Here is an 18,058-nt window from a genome sequence, read left to right as displayed (position 1 = left end):
ATACCTTACCTAACTAGAACCCAGTTCAAGAAATAGGACCTTATTTACAGCCTAAACCTGCCACTGACATTTCTAGTCAGTGTTCTACCAGGGCTGACAATAACCATTTGCCTATCTGAAACATTTTGAGAGTTGCTTTTGGAGGCTGAATGTTTATGAGATGATATGCTCGAGAAAAACAGAAGTTTTCTGGCCTTTAATTCTAAGAGTACTTACTTTCCAAATCCAAGGGTCATTCTCCAGCCCCTATGTTGCTTGATCTCTCTGGCATTTAACATCCCAACCTCCCCAGGTTTTACCTTCTGACTGTCCCTTGTCAGGCTTCAGATGATGCCAAATCACTACCAACCTCTGCCCTTTTGTATTCCCAGTTTGGCCACATTTTAAAGAGAAAAATACTTAGTCCAAGCTTCAAATCATTTGTATGGTGTTCCTTCGTACATAATATTACTGATTCTTAGATTAACCTTGTGAAGAGACCAGGAACTAATAGATGAAAACACTGATAATCCTACTACTTCTCCTTCTTCCATCCTCTTCTTCCTCTTCCTCCTCCTCCTTTTTTTTTTTTTTAATTTTTTTAACGTTTATTTATTTTTGAGACAGAGAGAGACAGAGTATGAATGGGGGAGGATCAGAGGGAAGGAGACACAGAATCTGAAACAGGCTCCAGGCTCTGAGCTGTCAGCACAGAGCCCGACGCGGGGCTGGAACTCAACGACCGCGAGATCATGACCTGAGCCGAAGTCAGCCGCTCAACCGACTGAGCCACCCAGGTGCCCATCCTTCTACTCCTTCTGCTGCTACTACTATTGTTGCTGCTGCCATTAATGATGCTGATGATCATGGAAAACATTCATTGAATACTTATATGCTTCAATCATGTGCTAAGCACTGAACGAAAAGCAAGTCAAATAATGTGATTCTTACAATAAAACTCTGAGAGATTATTTTGTGGGTTGGAGAAGTGAAGCACAGAGACGCTAAATAGCTTGTTCTAAGGCACACACATTTAGATGAACTAGGGTTAGAAAGAGCACAAACCAATTATTGCCAGAACACAGATAAGCTTAGTCCTAGTTCAGTTTTCTTTTTCTCACCAGTTCTGAATTCAAGAAAGAAGGCAACTTATACCTATTGGTTCTATCTTCCAGGAGCTGTCCGTCTAGTGTGTAAAAATATTGTTTAGTGAAATAGTGAAATCAGTTATCAACTAGTGTCATTGCAGAAGTATCCTTTACCCTCACCAAAGATCCAAGTACTAATCACTGATATCTGTGAATAGGTTACCTTAAAAGCAAAGGGGGGACTTACTATTTTTAGAACAAATTGTTAATGTTTTTATTTATTTTTGAGAGAGAGAGAGAGAGAGAGAGCGAGCGCACATGAGCAGGGGAGGGGGAGAGAGAGAGGGAGACACAGAATCCAAAGGAGGCTCCAGGCTCCGAGCTTTTGGCACAGAGCCCAAATGGGGCTCGAACTTGTGAACCAGGATATCAGGATATCATGACCTGAGCCAAAGTGGGACTCTTAACCATCTGAGCCACCCAGGTGCTCTAAAACAAAGAAGAATTTAGATGATAAACTGGAATTCTCATTGTTAATTCAGGAACCAAGGAATGCCTAGGGCCTCTAGAAACAGGAAAAAACAAACAAACAAACAAACAAACAAACAAACGTATTCTCCCAGAAAGTAGTACAGCCCAGCAAACACGTTGATGTTAGACCAGTGAGAGCCATTTCAGACTTCTAACCTCCAGAACGTTAGACAATAAATTTGTGTTGTCTTAAGTCACTCAGTTTGTGGTAATTGTCATTGCAGAAACAGGGAATTAATGCAACCAATTAGTAATCGGCAAATATAGGCAACCCACTCAAGCCTGTAACATCTTTTCCCTTTCTCCCTCCCTTTTCTCTTCCTATCTTTATTGTGAAATGAAAGATTGTCCTCTTGATCATGTATATGAACATGGAAATTTTATCCACTTACTCAAAACACATCTACACAAAACTCCGAAGTTGAAATTTGGGATAACATTTACTTTGACACACTCTAGCAAGTCACCTTTTGAAGACAAAAGTCAGCCTGATTAATGAATATTCAGTTGGTAAAATGAAAATTAGTTACTTCCCAAATTGCAGTGGACTTTCAAAATTTCTGACCAAGATTACATTAGTGTTTTTCCACTGTGACTATAGCATCAATCATTTACCTCAATCTCTTCCTTTGACGTTGTTCGGTATATCGTGAGCTTTCAACTTAGATAGCTACATGAAGATAGAGAGGTTACTCCTGGAGCTCTCTAAGATTTAGTTGAAGAAGTCAGATATATAGTAGTTAAATGTGCTCATTCCTCTTCACCTTTAACTTTTTCCAGCCTACTAAATATATCTGCTTGAAATAATGACCTACCAATTAAATAAATCAGATCCTAGAAGCTCTCCTTCTTTTTCCAGAAATTCTTATTCAGGATCTGAATGTATTATACACATATGCATAGATGGACACAGATAAAATGAAATAGAAATGAGACGGGGCTCCAGTGAGAAGACACAGATATACTTCATCGTCTGCCATTGATAGCTGTGTGAATTTTGTGCAGCTCACTTAACGGAGACTCCGTTTGTGAAATGAAGATAATGGTAAACACCTCCCTAAATACTGAGGAGTAAATTAATTAGTACAAATGACTATACTTTGCTAATAGCAAAGGGTAGTCCAAAATGTTATCAATTTCATTATTTTGATTAGTTGTGAATTTTTTTTTTTGTTTTAAAACTTAATATGTACTACATTTCTTTTATTTATTTTTTGTTCCTTTTATCCCATGTGGTTTTCACTTAAATGCCCTGGAAGACCTATTAAAATTACTTTTATTACACTAGATTGAATAATATTATTCAGTATGATATGAAGTGTTCAACATTTTCTTCTATATAGGTATGTGTATACGAGAGAGACAAATGAAAAACAATTAAATTTAGAAGGTCTTTACAATAAGTGCCACCAGAGGAAGAGTGTTGTTTCATTAACACATAATATAAAGTAATGCTTTTATGTCTGTTATAATAACAATGATAATTCCTTACACTTATTGACCACTTAGTATGTGTCACACATCATGCTTTACAGGGATCAGCTCACATTAATTCAGTGAAAATACAATGAGGTGTTATTATTTATCATCCTCATATTTTATAGATGAGGAACTGGTCACTTTGAAACCTATTAACTAAATTGCTCATGATCACTCTTCTAGAAAGCAGTAGAGTTGTAATGCCAGAGGCAAAGTTCTTAATTGCTGCACCTTGAATCCCTCCAGTAATCTCTGCCCAGTTTATTCCTCTCTGAACTCTATTCCTCCTTCCCCATCCGACCTTTCAAAACAGCTATACTGTCATGGAACTGAACATATTTGGATTCAGTGACAGGTTATCATTGCCCAAAACTCATTTTGTTGAATAAATCCCTGAGAGCTAGTTTATACTGGGCCAAAGTTAAAAACTTCTCTTCAGGTTTCTAGTGTAACAGTAACTCAAAAATAATTGATAAAAGTCATTGTTTGGCAAATTAGGTTTAGAATCTACTGTAATGAAAGAGATTTAGGGGCGCCTGTGTGGCTCAGTCAGTTGAGTGTCTGACTTCGGCTCAGGTCATGATGTCACAGTTCGTGGATTCGAGCCCCGCATAGGGCTCTGTGCTGACAGCATAGAGCCTGGAGCCTGCTTCTGATTCTGTGTCTACCCCTCTCTCTGCTCTTCCCCCGCTCATGCTCTGTCTCTCTCTCCTTCAAAAAATAAATAAAAAAAACATTTAAACATTTTTTAAAAAAGAAAGAGTATTGGGATGTGATTTATTTATTTGGCTTAGAACTCCATTTTGTACATTTTCTCCTATTTTCCCTATTAGTTTTAGGACAGTATTGGCTAATGACATTTTTATGTTATTTGAAGGATGCCACTATTAATCGTGACCTCTGGAAGGCACAACCATTCTTATCACTTTGAAGTAATGATTAGTGTTCTTTCTCATCTGAATTTTTACTTGATTCATGAGTAGTGTAAGTAACTATAGATTTCTTATGTTCTGTGGAATATTCATAATTTTGAGGGTTTTCAATATGCCTGTCCAATCAGAAAATACATTATGATCTGAGTAATGTTCAAATTATTTACAAGGAAGCAATATATGTGATCCTTAATCTTGGAATAGACTGGCCAGGCCTCATAGGATGTGATCATGTTATTAGGTTCTCAAAACATGTGTTTGAGAAACATCTCTTTTGTCTATTGTATTATTTATCCAGATAGTATTGGAATTTTAGCTCCTATAATGAGGCAATAAAAAGAACTAAAAGTCATATAGATTAAAAAGGAAGAAATGAAATTGTTTCTGTTTGCTATATGGCATGATTATCTATATGGAAAAGCCCTCACATCTGCAAAACTTTTCCATAACTACTGAGTTTAGTAAAATCACATGATGTAAATATATTAATTCAATACATGAAAAAAATCAAAATTTATGTATTAACAATATTCATATAAAATGAAAAATTAAAATACTATGCCAAATATGATTACTTCAAAAAACATTAAAAAGTTAAAAAAGCATGTACCAGATATGTGTGCTGAAAATAACAAAATGAATATATGTTCACGTTCATGAAATATATCAGTGAAAACCTAAATATATGGGGAGATATAACATTTTCATGGGTTAGAAGACTCATAATAGTAAAGATGTTAATTCTCTTAAAATTTATGTGTGCCTTGAATGCAATTCCTATCAAAAGTTAACCAAGTTTTTTCGTTTTTGGTTTTTTGTTTTTTTTTTATACATAGAAATACATATTCTGAAATTTATATGTAAAGGGACAGGCCATACAGTTATAAAAACAATGTGGAAAATAAGGTTTGTAATACTCTCTTTACCCAATACTAAGACCTATTTTATAGCTATAGTAATCAAAATATTGGGATATTGTCAGAAGGATGAACAACTCAATAAAGATAATTAAAAAGAGAATTTAGAAGTCGGCAGATGCCTGACTGATTTCTGACAATGATGTAAAAGGAAATCAATGGAGACAGGAAATGCATTGGAACAACTGAATATTAATAGGCAAAACAAACAAACAACAAACAAACACTGAAAACAAATAAAATAACATTGATCTAAAATTCATATTATATTAAAAAATTAATTAAAAATGTATCACAGACTAAAATGTAAAACATAAAACTATAAAACTTTTTTTAAAAAAATTAAACAAAATCTTTGGTATGTAGAATTAGACAAAGCAGTCTCAGATTCAATAGAAATAGTGTGAGTCATAGAAGAAAATGAAAATTTAAAAATTTGTTTCATTAAAGACCCTGCCTGTTGAAAGAACGAAAAGACAAGCGACAGAGATGGGAGAAAATATTTGCAAACCATGTATTTAACAAAGGACTAGTATGTAGAACATAGAAAGAATACTAAAAAAAAAAAAAAAAAAAGTAAAAAATATAAACAATCCAATTAGTAAATGGGCAACAGAGTATGTAGAGATATTTTACTAAAATCGATGTATGAATGGAAAATAAACACATGAAGAGATGTTGAACATCACTGGACATAGGAGAAATGCAGAGTGAAAGCACAATGGATATTACCCAGTTATCACCATGTCACTACACAATTTATAAAAAAAAAAAAAAATAATGACAACATTAAAGCTGGAAAGGATACAAAGAAACTGAACTACTCCTACATACATTGCTAGAAAGAAACTAAAATATTACAGCTACTCTGTAAAACAATTGGGCAGTTTCTTTTAAACAACACATATATCCATCATATCACCAAGTAATTATAATCTTGGCCATTTATACCAGGTAAATAAAACTTATGTTTACACAAAATCCTGTACACACATGTTCACAGTAGCTTTATTCATAGTAGCCAAAACTTAAACAACCCAGATGTTTTCCAATGGGTGAATCAATAAACTGTGGTACATTCATACTATCAAATTCTACTCTTTAATGAGAAGGAAGAAACTATTGATACATATAACAACTTGAATGGATCTCCAGGGAATTAGACTAAGTACAATAAATAAATAAATAAATAAATAAATAAATAAATAAATAAATCCGAAGTGTCACTACTGAATGGGTCTATATATAATGTTCTTACATGAGTAAATTATAGAATCAGAGAACAGATAAGTGATAATCAGGGTTGAGGTAGGTGTGGCTTCAAAAGGGCAACGAGAGATCCGTGTGGTGATGGAACTGTTCTGTGTCTTGCCTATATCAATGTCGGTATCCTGGTTGTGATCCTCTACTATAGTTTTGAAAGTTGTTACCATTGTGAAAAGCTGTGTAAATGTTGCTTGGAATCCCTCTGTATCATTTCTTACACCAGCACATGAATTTATAATTATTTCAAACTAAAAGTTTATAGTTAGCACTCACTTGGTAACTTGTCTCCTAAAGTCAGAATTTTGGGGTCAACCTGAGTATACTCACTTTGATAGGTAAGCCTGTCTCAGACTTCTTCCTTAGGACTGTTGGACCATGTCAAAAAGTGATCTGCAGCCTATCCCAAAGCACGAGTGAGATAGTAAGAGGAACCTGAGTTGTCTAACCTGACAGACAAGTCAGAATTGAGACTCCGGGTGCCTGGGTGCCTCAGTCGGTTAAGCATCCAACTTTGGCTCAGGTCATGATCTTGCAGTTCCTGAGTTCGAGCCCCGCATCAGACTCTGCTGTCAGCATGGAGCCTACTTCGGATTCCCTATCCGCCCTCTCTCTCTCCCCCCTGCACTTGCACTCTTTCAAAAATATATAGAAACATTAAAAAAAAAAAAGAATTGAGACTCGAGCTCAGTGATGATATGACGTATTCTATAGAGTAAGGTGACCATGGTTTTGACTCTACTGCCAAGAAGGAACCAAAGGAGAAATGAAATGGATTCAAACTCCAGCATCCCCTTTCAATCAATGGCACAGGACTGTGTTTCATTTACCTACTAGGGACTATAGTCTTCCATTGTTTGCAAACCAGCTGCTATAAAACCCTACCAAGGCAACTGATATTTGAGAGGAAGAGACTAAGGGACCATATAACTTTTGTTGTGTTAGATTCTCTGAGAACTACCGTTGTATCAAAGCCATATCATCAGAAAGCTACAAGTGCTATGTAAATATATTTCTCTATACAAATGTCTTCACATGATTGAAATTTAATATTGTATACTTGATTTTTTAAAACTTTAATAATCAAATAACTTAGCAAGGTTCTGTGGACTGAATTTTGTCCCGTCAAGATTCATATGTGGAAGTCCTAATTCCCAAGGTGATGGTATTTAGAGATAAGGGCTTTTGGAGATAATTAGGTTTAATACATTTCTGAGGGTGGGGTCCTCAAGATGAGAGAGATATCAGGGCTACTCACTCTCTCTGTGTCATGTGAGACATGGTGACTAGGCAGCTGCTTGCAAACCAGGAAGAATGCTCTCACCAGAACCCATCCTTGCTGACATCTTGATCTTGGACTTCTAGCCTCCAGAACTGTGAGGAAATAAATTTCTACTGTTTAAGCCACCTAGTCTATGAAATTTTGTCACACCAGCCCTAGCTGACCAAGATAAATGTAGAGAATATTTTTCTATATTCTGAAAAATGTTATCTGTGGTTTATTATGTTGTTCAGTCATGAGTATAATTAAAAAAATTATGGGGGCACCTGGGGGCTCGGTTGGCTAAGCATCCGACTTCTTCAGATCATAATCTCACAGTGCATGAGTTTGAGCCCCGTGTTGGGCTCTGTGTTGATAGCTCAGAACCTAGAGCCTGCTTCAGATTCTGTGTCCCCTTCTCTCTGCCTCTTTCCCACTTGTGCTCTCTCTCTCTCTCTCTCAAAAATAAATTAAAAACATTTTAAAAATTTAAAAAATTGTGTATATCCTTTGCTGAGGGTCCCCATTCAAATTTTGCTAAATGAAATTGGCTTTAAAACATGCCTGAAAATTCTTTATACTTTTTTCATAAAATCATTTTAGAAAATTTCTAAATTTTCTATAAAGCCCTCATTTTTGAGAGTTTACCCTTCAAGCCCAAGTACTATGAAATGAGGAAACTGAGGCACATAGAGAAACCCCATATAGATGTTCTGGTAGACAGTCCTTCCCAATGTCTCTGACGACAGCTATTTATCAACTTCCAGGCATGTGAGTGAGCAAACCTTCAAAGGATACAGTCTCCTGAGTTTGAGTCACCTCAGCTACAGCCAAGAGAAGAAGACACCTGCTGTCTCCACTGGGCCCTGCCCAAACTGCAGGGTTTGAGCAAAATAAGTGTTATTATTGTTCTAAAGCCACTGAGTTTTGGAGTGGTTTGTTACACAAAATTAGATGACCAGAACACCATTTGTTCCAGTAACATACTTTGTTGACAAAGGAGCTGTTCTAGAATCACGTGGTGCACCCATTTGGTAAATATCTCATTTCCTTTAAGAGTGCCTCAGTGTTTTAGGACCTTAATATTTTGTAAAATGCTTCTCCATTTGGGTTTGTAATACATCTCATTATGACTATTCTCAGGTTATGCATTTTTGTTTGAAATAATGCAGATGTGTTCCTCAATCCCTGTTGCAGCCTAGCAAGTATAGCATGGGGCCTATGTGTACCATGACTAGTGACCTTTTGAGTAAGATGGTGACAGCCAGAACTTACCGTTGTAAAGTTACTCGTTCTCCCTCTTGAAATTAATATTTTGTTTGAAATATGCATTGAGGCTATCTAAAATTCAAGCCTTATCTTACTTTATCCCATTAGTTTTACTGTCCACTGATATTTTCCTCTGATATATTTATTACTGCAATGACTGTCAAATGGTGCCTTTCTAATTCCATAATTGCTTTACATTTTTAATTCACATCCCACTGTAAAAAAGAGATTTATCTTTTTCTTATTTATTTATATCAATATGGATTCATGGATTTTTATTTTATTCCTTTAGACAAATTTTTTAACTTCATTATACGCATTGATGACCAAAGTGCCTTTAAGAGCCTCTTTGAACTGGCTTTTGTCTTTTTTGACATGTTCCCAACCTCAACTGAGTATTATCTTTACTTTCTGGCATATGAAAGGCACTTTCTCATTTTATTGTTTTTCTTGCTCCAGCTTTTAGTATCATGCATTTTTTACCCAAGAAGCCCTTAATTATTTTTATTGGAGAATGTTATTTTGGAATAAAATCTGACAACTAGTTGTGTTCAATGCTACTAGGATCACTAATCCATAGCCATCCCTACAGATAGTGCTAGGAAATGCACACACACACACACACACACACACACACAGATATATATATATATATATATATATATATATATATATATATATATGTATATATAAAACACATTTTCATATTCTTATCTAGATCTATTTCTTTATCTAACCTTAGGTACTGAAAACTATGAGTTCATATCAGTACTTCCAGTCCAATTACATAGAGCTAATTCTGGCTTGTTTTCCTCCTTTCCATAGTTCTACCACCTTGTCAATAAGTGAGAAACCTATCTGCTCTAGATAGCAGGATATCAATATATTTAACTATTGGCTTAAGCCCCCACATGTATCCAATCTTATAAACCTGATGGAGCTCTATACCTCTCTGATGCCCCCTCACCTGTGCCCTTGCCCCTGCCATGCTTCCTCCCCAAGCTACACTGACACTATTCTTGCATTACCTCAAATGCCACTGACCTGGTTTTTTTGCCCTCCACATGCTGGCTCCTGCTGTACTGGCCTGTCTTTGCCCTTGGCTGCCTGCCTTCCAGGAAAGAAAGGAAGAAAGGAAGGAAATTAGGAAAGGAGTTAGGAGAGAAAAAAGGAAGTTAGGAAGGTAAGAAGGTAGAAAGGAAGGAAGTATAGAAGGGAGAAAGGAAGGAGGGAAAGGAGGAAGGAAGAAAAGAAATATCGGTTCATCTATCATCAGCCTCTTCAGTTCTCTTTCTACATCTATAACTTTAGGTCTTTGACCCATAAAGATGGTTTCTACTCTTAATACAGTACAACACAATTGCTTTGTTTTTAATTTGATTTCCACACAGATTCTGTCTCCATCAAGCTCTGCAATACTGCAATCTCCAGATTCACCTCACCATTAATCTTCTGGACTTGATGTTTGGGAATTCCTTAGCACTTCAATGTCAGAATTCCTCTATTGATCTGACTTGACTCTTTTCACACAGCTCTAGACATTCTGAGCTGCCTAAATGTAAAAATTTCCACTCTAACTCTTTGGTACTCAGTCCTTGACTTCAAGTATTCTGAGTTGCAGAGAGATGGAAAATTGAGTGAGTTGATTGATCCAACTAGAATGTGTTTGTTGGAAAGAAATAAGAAAAATGCCATACTAAATGTTTTAAGAATCTTCATACTAGAAGTGAGGCTTCAGTTTAATAAAGATTACAACAGGGAGTGAAGATATGGCCTTGATGTACTGAATGGCATGATAGTAAGGGCTTTTAGAAAATAGATATGTCAGAATTAAATGCATGGGAATCTTCTGCAATAGGTAAAATAGGATAAGGGAGATTGTGGCGGATTGAAGAAGAGTGCAAATTTAAGGATCATTTTGAAGGCTGATATTGTCTAATGGATAATATATTAGCATTTTTTTCTTTCTTTCTCTTTGAAGTCACATATCAGAATTCTATATTATTAAATCACTTCCTGTGGGAGAAATGGTTCATTTTCTCACTCAATCCATTATTTCTTTATTAATTGAAGTATCCACCCAAAGTTTTAACAAGGAACAAAGCCTCATTAGAACTAACCTTTCTCTGCTACCCTTGCAGTTACCCATAAGCATATGACTAAATTTTGGCTGATGTAATATTGTGATATTCTTAGAAAAGCATTTTCCTTCTGCTTCCTCTTTTTCTCCCTTCTCCCATGCTGGAATGCAGAGATGATGGTAGCCTCGAATTTATGGTGAAGGACAAAAATGTGGACCAGAAGCCTGCAGATGTGTAATTTCTTTTTTTTTCCCAATGTTTATTTATTTTTGAGAGACAGAGACAGAGCTTGAGTTGGAAAGGGGCAGAGAGAGAGGGAGACACAGAATCCCAAGCAGGCTCCAGGCTCTGAGTTGTCAGCACAGAGCCCGACGTGGGGCTCAAACCCACAAACTGTGAGATCATGACCTGAGCTGAAGCTGGAAACTTAACCGACTGAGCTACCCACATGCCCCTGGATGGGTAATATCTAAGGAACCTGTTCACCTGATGCCTCACAGAGCCTGCCTATGTCTGCACTGCTAAATGAGAGAAATGAACGTTTTGAGAATATAACTAATATAACTTATCTATCTTCTATCCTTCTTTTTGCATTTTGTCTAGAAGTCTTCAAATATGTATACAAATCCAGTAAAGTATATAATTTCCCATTTCTAATATTGAATATACAAGTTTTCACTTCATGTATTTTCACCACTCTTTTTTTTCCTTCACCCATTATGTGATGTCTTCTAGTTTTTGTAAGTATTTATTTTTAAAAAGTAAGCAAATGAGGAAAACAGTAATGATATTTAAAAATTTTTACATGGTGATATTTCTTAAATACCAAATTTGTATCAGGATTGGTCTTAAGAGATTTTCATATGTGTCTTTTACCTTCACCCAAATCCTATGGGTTGGGTGTTTCTCATAATGCTCCTTTGAAGATGAAAAAAAAAAGGCCTAGAGATTCAAAAGTGATTTTAACATTTATAATTCATATCTGTGTGTGGAGGTTGTCATAACCCAATCTTTCTGCATTCAGACATCTAAACAAGTCATGATTTACAACCTTTGCTTTTTAACTGTCTAGTTTCTTTCAAAGCACAACTCTGTGCTTGTTTCCAAACAATATGTTCATGTATGTTTTGTATAGTATTACCACCATTTTTGCCAAATATGTTTTTGCATTTTGGATGAGTAGAGAGTACTTAAGGTTACATTCATGTCATTCATTTGTTGTTGTAAACCTATCCAGTGAGCTAGTAGAAATTCTCCTGTGTTCTATTTGGTCAGTCTCCTGGGATTGTAAAAGGTGCTCCTTGGTAGTACTCCCAGCCATAAATTTACAACAGCTGAAAAGTTTGCTAGAACGTGTGCAATAAGGCAAGAAAGTATCTGCAGCCTTATTTTCCCTAAGAAATTCCCTATGGATGTCATAATTAGTGTATATTGAACAAATATTTATACTTACGCAGCTGCATAACAGTGAAATAAAAATTTAGCATAAAAAGAAAAAAAAAGGCTTAGAGAGTTTCAATAATTTGCATAGTATGGCAGGCAGAATATGGACTCCCCCTACCCAGGATATTCACATCCTAAACCCTGTAGCGTGTGAATACATTACATGACAAAGGGATTCTACAGATGTAATTAGGGTGACTAATCAATGACCTTAAAATAGGGAGATTAGGGGCGCCTGGGTGGCGCAGTCGGTTAAGCGTCCGACTTCAGCCAGGTCAAGATCTCGCGGTCCGTGAGTTCGAGCCCCGCGTCAGGCTCTGGGCTGATGGCTCAGAGCCTGGAGCCTGTTTCCGATTCTGTGTCTCCCTCTCTTTCTGCCCCTCCCCCGTTCATGCTCTGTCTCTCTCTGTCCCAAAAATAAATAAACGTTGAAAAAAAAATTAAAAAAAAAAATAGGGAGATTATCCTGGATTATCTAGGTATCTGGATAATGTAATAAGGCAATGCAATCATATGAGTTATGAAAAGCAGATAATCTTTTTCCAGCTGTAGGCAGAAGAAATAAGAGAGATTCAAGGGGAGGGAAAGTTAGAGGGATTTGAATCATGAGAGGGACTCACCCAGTGTTCTTAGAGGCAAGATGCTTGGAAAGCCTGAGGAGGAATGTGGGTCACCTTCAGAAGCAAATACCAGCTCCTGATTGACAGCCAGCAAAGAAACAATGAAACTGCAGGCAATTCTAGTAGACCATATTCTATAAGTAATGTATTTTTAGAATGCCATCGCAATATATAAGAAACCAGACTAGTCATTTACACAGTGGCAGGATAAATTATATCTTTGGGATATTTTGTGGATTTAAGACGCATAGCTATGGGAAGAAATTTAAATATCAGTGGGAAAATGTAAAACCAATACACAAAGATGTTGATTCAAGCCCCCCACCCTCTGACCTTATTCATAAAGGAGTTGCCCTCTTTTATAACTTTCTTAAGATTTCTATTACACAATTATATTTTCAATAAGTTTTGCTTTAATTAAAGTAGGAGACATTTAAATGACAGCTTGGAAAAATAAAATAAGTCATGGAAAGGACTGTCGGTAAGGTGCTCAGGGCTTATTGTTTGAGGATGGCATGGTTCATTATATATATACCTTGAAACTGTAATCCTTTGTCACCTGAAGATTTGGGAGGGGGGGGCGGAAATAGAATGGTACTCATCTTTAGTGTCTCTAAAATCTGTATCCTCGGTGTCTTTAAAAGGCAATTTGAAAATGGAGTTGAGTGATTTACCCAAGTCCACAGACTTGAAATGCCACACCTGAGAAAATTCAACATTACGTTTCTCAGCACCTGGTCTAATCACATTTCTTCTGGTGCTATTCCAACCACGCATCTCCATCCTGCTGGCTGTGTGTTACCACACTCTTGGCATTTGGACAACTTGGGGAACAATGGTCCTCCCTAATAGAAAGCTTGATTCCAAGGTTGACCTCCTCACAGCGTGCCAATGTAGCAGACAAGAACAAGGATGTAGAAGACTAACTAATAAAAACAAACCAGAAAATATTGATTACCACCCCGAAACATGGTGTTGAATCTAAAAAACTGCTCTTCAGAAAACCCTTTCTTCTGTCATCAAACGAGCATTCAAGCTTGTCTATCTGTCCAACCATTCAGTTAGAACAGGGACGAAGGAATGATATATTCTTGGCTTTTCAAGCAAACATTAGGGCACAGGGTGGATTCTGGGTTGGGATCCACTATTCTTTCAGAATGCCAGTTTTAATTTCTACTGCCTGAAAAAAATGAGATATCCTTTCTCCTTATACATTTAGCTATTGTCCACTTTTCTCTCATAAACCAAACGGAGAGGTCTAAATCCAACTAACAGCATTTAATTTAACGCGAAGGTATTCCATGCAGCTAAAGTTTTCACTTTCAAAAGTCAAAGGACATACACTTGCACTTTGTTTTCTAAGTTAATATACTACTTGGAATACCAATGAACGTGCAAATTGCAGGTGATTGATTCTACCTGAAAGCCCTAAATTTAAGAGTCTTCTAAGTGTAAAGGTTTATATTTTTTATTTGTTTACCTGGTCTCAAAAGATAATTGCAGTAAGTAAGATGTTTGAGCAATGTTAGGGAACGCTAAATGAAAATGAAGTTTTCAAGTATGCACATGTGGTCTAAAGTGTAACACTCCAATATATTTAGTGATGTAGAGAGGGCATATTAAGGTCATAGAAGCATCTTCCTATTAAGATTTAAGCAAGCTATTCCGGGGCAAGTCATTCGGTATCAAGAATAAACAATTCCAAATTTTAAGCACATGGTTGTTTATCGGGGTGATGGGGTAATGAGGCATGTTCCTTCTTCAGGTAACCACTGGCGATTTTATTCTATCCCCCCGCACCCTAGGAGTCTTTGAATGTCTGAGGTAAATTCCTGCTACTTTCTAAGTAGAGTAAATGTAAATATCCTGAGTTACACCAGATCTGTGAATAATTTCAGTCATAAGTGATTTTGCCTCAGGTGTATAGACACTTTGTCTAAATAAATTCATCCATTTCTGTCATCCTGAAAGAGAAGTCCATGTACGAAATGCCACTGCTCATAAAGTATGAAGCCAGAAAGAATCAATTGTAATTCCAACAGATATTGCTTAAGAAAATTTTGTGCCACAAATTTAAAATTCTGGAATCAACCTCACACAGATCTCTTGTCACATGGAACTTTGAAGTCTTGTCAGCACAGCTACCTAATTTATATGAAGCACCCTGGAGCCAGTGTCTCTTTGTAGTGTTATTTGTCAAATGATTCAAGCACTGCTTTAAAGGATATATGAGTTTCTAATCAATCCCTGTGCCTTTAAATTGTATGCTGCACTATGCACAATTTTCCCCTCTAAGTATATGAAATTCTAAGTTATATTTGCCTTTGATATCTCTGTTTTCCTTTATTTTAGAAGTATCGCAGCAACGAATAAAGCCACTGTAAAGTGAATATTCAATATTCTGGTAAGGGAGAAAGGACCTAGCAGGAATTTGAGAGGGTGTGTGAATGTGTGTATGTTTGTGTCTGTGGGTGTGTGGGCTCTTCTGGGAGGAAACAGAAATGTGACTGCTTCCTGGGGAGGCGGGGTGGGGGGTGGATTCCAATCAAATGAAAACACTCCTCAACTTACCATTTCTTTGTTAATAAGGGGGAACCTCTTCTATATCGACATCAGGTTAGAAATTGGGGTTACTTGTTACAGGCGCTCTCATTCCCTCATCTTAAGTGTTATGCTTCAAACCCTTACAGAAATTTCTGCCTGGATTCTGCAGTCATGACCTCAAAATTATATTATTTTATTATTTAGGATCTTCTGGAATACATGATACAGACCTCTACTATAACACTGATTCATTTTCTGAAATAACTGAATAATAAAAATCAATCACAAATAGTTCAAAGAATAAACTCAAAGTGATGTATATATGTTTGAGACAGAAAGAAATGGAAAAAGCCAGAATGAGACATATGTATTTATCCATCTATGCATCCACATATATCTACATGCCATATATTCCATCACATGCATACATTCACATATATATGGTGCGCGGGGTGGGGGAGAAAGAGAAAGAGAGAGAGAGAAAGAGAGAGAGATTAAATCAGCAGAGCTGACTATCTGAAAGCAGTTAATTGACAGGCAGAAAAACTTTGATTTTTCAGGGAGCACTTTCTCCACTGACTTTCTAATTTACTAACTTAATAATTCCACTTAATCCAAGGATGACAGCCAGCCTACCAAGAAAAAGAGGAAAATAAAGGTGAGTACCCATGTACCTCAAAGAAAAATTTAAAAACTAGTTAATGAGTCCAATTTTGTGAAGACAGCATTTCATAGCAACTGTTATGAGACAAGTCAAGTTAGCACAAAGATCAGAGAAAGTTAAAATTCCATAAGTTCATAAAAGCTGTCAAAAGCTCCAGAACTTCCTGTCACTACAAATGCAAAGTACTCCATGGGAATATGTGAATATGGATAAGATAATTTTTAGGTGAGTGTGACATGGCCTAAAAGCTATCCCAAGATTAAAGCTGATAACCAGTAGGCACCAGCAAAGTTCAAAGAGTGTTACATACTGAAATCACATCTACTTGATCCCCCTGAGTGTGTTTCTACCCCGTCTTCCCACTTTCCCACCAACCAGCAACTCAAATGTTAGCACTGAGGGCCCTAAAGTCAATGTCCTGTCCTATTTGTGTGTGCTCTGTGCCAATCAAAACGCTCCCGCTTCGTGTTTTGTTCCCTGCTCCCCCTCCATGCACCGCCCCCCCACAAACACACACTCAGGGCTTAGGAAGGTCAATTTTTTCTTGCGGTGGGGGCTTCTTTTCCTGACCTCTCCAAGCAGTCTGAAGAAAGAAAAGGAGAGGAGGCATTTGGGCAATTTGGGGAATACTGCAAACACCAACCTGATGGCGCAGCCTCCAGCTAAGCAGAACATCCCACGAGAGAAAGGACGCTTTGGGAGACGCAACGGGTGGGGTGGTGGCAGGATGTGACCCAGGCCATGGAGGCCCAGTGAAGATCCCCATTAAACTATCTTTTTGTTGAATTTCAGTGCCATTTAATAGGATACCTTTCTTGCAATACACACAAGCCCTCATGCCTGCAACATTAACAATATTAATATTGTCTTTATTGATAAATAGAACACGATACCTATACAATATCTTCATTGTGTGCTAAAATATTCTAAACACATATAAGTACACATAAGTGTGCACACATACACCAGTGTAATTTGACCACTCAAGTTATCGTTATCATTTCAGTCACTTAGATGAAGGAAAATGGGAGGCATAGGGTTTATTTCAATATTGAACGGTAGAGGCAGGATTCAACCCAAACAGCCCGAGAGCAGAGACCAATTCCCATGCTAAGTGTTCTCACATGGCCCACAGGGCTCAGTAGGACCTAAATAGGACAGATATCCCACAAGCTATTCCCAAACTCAAATTTGGGAAACACTAGGCCAACTTATCGGATTTTTTTAAATGTAGGCCTCTTTGGGTATTTCTTAAATATGTTATCAAAACTACAAATTATGGGGCGCCTGGATGGCGCAGTCGGTTAAGCGTCCGACTTCAGCCAGGTCCCGATCTCGCGGTCCGTGAGTTCGAGCCCCGCGTCGGGCTCTGGGCTGATGGCTCAGAGCCTGGAGCCTGTTTCCGATTCTGTGTCTCCCTCTCTCTCTGCCCCTCCCCCGTTCATGCTCTGTCTCTCTCTGTCCCAAAAATAAATAAACGTTGAAAAAAAAAATTAAAAAAAAAAAAATAAAAAAAAAACTACAAATTATGATGGCAAATCAAGTGATTCAAAAAGATTATGCTTAAAACAGTCTTCATAAAATCCTTCCTCACTCCCAGTTTTGCTTTTAATTTTGATTTCTGGTTTTGTTTGCTTTTTAATTTCGGTTGGTGATTGACTTTAATAGCTCTAACATTAGAATAATGACTTTAATAACTTCTAAATAATATGTGGATAACATTATTTCTTGATGCTTTTGAGAGTAATTACAAGATCTAAAGAAAAGAATTTAGTTTACTCATAACCTTTCCCCTACTTCAGTCTACCATCGATATTTGCATTTTAGGTCTTCTTTGCAGGTCTTTCACTTTTAAATAATACTTCTGAATCTTAGATGTCTATCACCTTTAGTTAGCTTTTCTCAGTGTCTGAATTCTAGGCTGTCTTCCACTCTCCTGACCCACTTTGCTCTGCCTATCCTATTCCATCCACCTAGGACGCGTAGG

At 37.0% G+C, this 18,058-nt stretch overlaps 1 protein-coding gene across 5 annotated transcripts in view; it reads right to left on the bottom strand.

Moving 5' to 3' along the window:
• The window catches only part of SGCZ (sarcoglycan zeta), a 1,098,717-nt gene that overhangs the window by 47,285 nt on the left and 1,033,374 nt on the right, over positions 1 to 18,058 (bottom strand). The window lies entirely within an intron of this gene.

Source organism: Leopardus geoffroyi, chromosome B1, assembly GCF_018350155.1.
Source record: "Leopardus geoffroyi isolate Oge1 chromosome B1, O.geoffroyi_Oge1_pat1.0, whole genome shotgun sequence".
NCBI classification, from domain to species: Eukaryota; Metazoa; Chordata; class Mammalia; order Carnivora; family Felidae; genus Leopardus; species Leopardus geoffroyi.
The sequence above is the reverse complement of the archived record's forward strand: the minus strand, read 5'-3'. Positions and strand labels throughout refer to the sequence as shown.